Below are 3,520 nucleotides of genomic sequence, written 5' to 3' on the forward strand. Positions count from 1 at the left end.
GTCATCAAAAGAAATTTGCCCTTTGCCTTCGGTTTCTCGAAATTCAGAGAAGAGCATGATACTTTCGGGCCCATTAATGTGCCCTCGGACAGGCTATGGGCAGCACAAACGCAAAGGTCAATGCAAAATTTCGACATCGCAAGGGACACTGACCGAATGCCAATCCCCATTATCAGATCCTTCGGCATATTGAAGAAGTGCGCAGCCAAAGTTAACATCAAGTATGGGCTCAAACCTCAAATTGGTATCCTATATATTTATGCATGAACAGCCGATGCAATCATCAAGGCGTCAGACGAAGTTATCCAGGGCAAACTAGACGACCACTTCCCATTGGTAATCTGGCAGACCGGGTCTGGAACTCAATCCAATATGAACTCCAACGAAGTCATCGCAAACCGTGCAATTCTGATTTTAGGGGGCACTCTTGGTGACAAGTCGGTGCATCCAAACGACGATGTGAATCGCAGCCAATCGAGCAACGACAGCTACCCCACAGTGATGCACATTGCAGCTGTGTTAGAGACCCACCGTGTGCTGCTGCCTGGACTGAAGCTCCTGCATGCCTAGCTCTAAAATAAAGTATCGATCCTCCTCAACTTAGGTCAAACAGTTCGAGCAAATCATCAAAATAGGCCGAACGCATATACAACAAGGACGACCCCGCTGACTCTTGGTCAGTAATTTTCAGGGTACGCCCATCAAATCAAAATGGCAATCAAACGCATCGAAGCCAAACTCCCATAAATATCGGAACTGGCCCAAGGGGGAACAGCAGTGGGCACAGGCCTCAACAGTTACATTGGTTTTGCCGAAGCCATTGCAGAGGAAGTGTCAAAAGAAACTGGTTACCATTTTACCACTGCTCCCAATAAGTTTGAGAGTTTGGCAACCAAGGACGCCCTGGTTGAGTTCCATGGCTCACTCAACACAGCCGCAGTGAGTTTAATGAAGATCGCTAACGATATCAGATTTTTAGGTAGTGGGCCCAGAAGCGGGCTAGGTGAGTTGATCCTCCCTGAAAACGAGCCAGGATCCTCGATCATGCCTGGAAAGGTTAACCCCACCCAATGTGAAGCCTTAACGATGCTATGTGCACAAGTGATGGGCAACCAGGTCGCCGTCACAATTGGAGGTATGAGTGGGCACTTCGAATTGAATGTGTTCAAGCCATTGATTGCATCAAACGTGCTCAGATCCATTCGATTAATCGGAGACGGTAGTCGATCGTTCGTATAGAATTGCCTGAAAGGACTCAAACCGAACGAGCCTCGCATTAAGGAGCTGCTTGATAACTCCTTGATGCTCGTGACTGCCTTGAACCCACATATTGGCTATGACAAATCCGCAGCGATCGCAAAGCACGCTCACAAGAAGGCTCTGACTCTGAAGCAATCAGCACTGTAGTTAGGCTATATTACTGAAAAGCAGTTCGATTAATGGGTCAGGCCTGAACACATGATCGGCCCCACATAATTCAAGCCTAAGAAATGATGTCTATAGGAAACATAGAATCGCATTTATTGATAGTTAGCACATGATAATCGTCGACTGAGCCTACTTTAACACTCCAACATAACTATGCTCAGTGTTTGAGGCATTCGTAAGTTTAGGATTATATAATTAGAAGCCCCATAAGTAGCTTAGTCTTACAATAATAAGTTTAGTATTACTATAGTAAGTTTAGTATTACCATAATAAGCTTAGTATTACAATAAAACTGCTAGACAATGCAACCTTGCCTCAGAGCACCAACCAGCAGGACTCATGCTCCTAATTCTGAAAGTAACGTCAAGGAGGCTAATAGTTATTATAGCAATACCACGCCGAACCCCATTGAGCAGCCATCCATGAAAACACATCAAATTAAATAAAAGCATGGCCAGCAAACCTGGTCAACTCGATAAACTCGTTAAGTACGATAAATACGAATAAAAACAGAAGAAGACGATATCCCTTTTATAACAATCACCAAGCTCGAGCATTATCCCAGTTTCTCACACAAAAAAGCCATAGCCATACTGCACAGTCTCACTCTGCGTATTAATCACAGGCATCTGATGAGGGCCTTTAATTATTTGTCTATGCGATCAGCGGTTAAAGCGAATCGGGCAGCCAACTCGAGCATGATTATTCATCGACTGTTCAGGGGTCATGCTTGGAATGCGAAAAAGCTGTTTCTGAGCAAACTTAGCAGTGTGGCAATTCAGAGGCTTTGGAGAATTCGGGGATTGTGCAGAGTTATCAAAGGTCTCAATTATAGGAAGCTCCTAAAAGCATATAGCACAATTAAACAACTTTCCTCCTCACACCCAAGTGCAAGTGGAAACAAATAAAGGCCACAATAATAATAATCCAGCCCATTTATGTGTGCACTCGACGATGGATATACGAAACTGCAGTCGATCGTACGAAATATAGGCAACCCTAAACAACTGAAGCAGACGCAGCTGACGATGCCAAACAGAAACAAGTACGATCAAATACTGGTGACTCTTGTGGATAAGCTGCTGGGATCAAGTGCTGTCAAGGTCGATACCAAGATTAAAGAATAGGCGATCTACGAAAATCAATAACTGTTCGAGAGTTAGATTGAGAATATCAGAGAGACTGTCACTCGATTCATTTCTGATCGGACAAGTAATGCTTCAACTTAAATGTTATCGTTTGATCTGCCTGCAAAATGCAAACCCAAAGAGTTCGAGCCGATATACTCGGCTTTTGCTGATCTCGCTGCAATTTTGCACACCGCCAACAGTAACAATAACAGCAACAGCAACAACAACAGTAACCATAATAATATCAACGAGTCGCAAATCATCAGTCGAAAGAACAGGGGTCAGTCCCTAAGGACAAGATAATCGCGAGAGTAAACAGGAACAACAGATTAGTCAGCATTAAGCATTGTGAACAAGTTCAGACATTGCCTCAATGCGGGCACCTATGAGGAATGGGAGGCTTATAAGCAGAGCGTGAATAGCAAGGCGAATAACACACAGATCTTCAATAGTCTCTAGGAGATAAACAACTTTTTGGTTTCCAAAATTGAGCAAGTCTAAAATAGTATCAAAGTACACACCAACCCTTTCCCAGCACAAATATCGAGTGAAGCCATTATAGTGAAGTTAGCAGCTCGCCAATAACCCAAGAGGAGCACAGTAGACAGGGAAATGCAAACCAATTAAATCGAAGCTAAGGCCAAACCCATCCATAGCAGATCAATATAAAGCCAGTTTCATCACACCTATGTCCCGATACCCTCCAGCCATATCTAGAATATCGAGAATATCTCCGATAAACTCATGAGCATCCGGCAAAATTAATCAGAGTGTCCCCAACCAAAACCTCATGTTCTATAGTACAATTAATCCCAACTGAAGTAACAGAATGCACTAAAGTAACAGGAAGGCCTTGAGCTGCGATTTCAATCACAACTCGCCTTACAGAGTGCCATCCTCCATTAAACCAAACACAAGCTTATAACATGCAGTAAACAGCTCTAATAACTGTTGCACACCAA

The 3,520-nt window shown here is 43.6% G+C and overlaps 1 pseudogene; it reads left to right on the forward strand.

Annotated features, from left to right (window-relative positions):
• The first annotated feature begins 271 nt into the window (after positions 1-271).
• Positions 272-1,476, forward strand: LOC148298773 (fumarate hydratase, mitochondrial pseudogene; annotated as a pseudogene).
• The last annotated feature ends 2,044 nt before the right edge of the window (positions 1,477-3,520 follow it).

The sequence above is a fragment of the Brachycentrus maculatus genome, unplaced genomic scaffold, assembly GCF_059751285.1.
Source record: "Brachycentrus maculatus isolate JH-2025_06_01 unplaced genomic scaffold, ASM5975128v1 h1tg001613l, whole genome shotgun sequence".
NCBI lineage: Eukaryota > Metazoa > Arthropoda > Insecta > Trichoptera > Brachycentridae > Brachycentrus > Brachycentrus maculatus.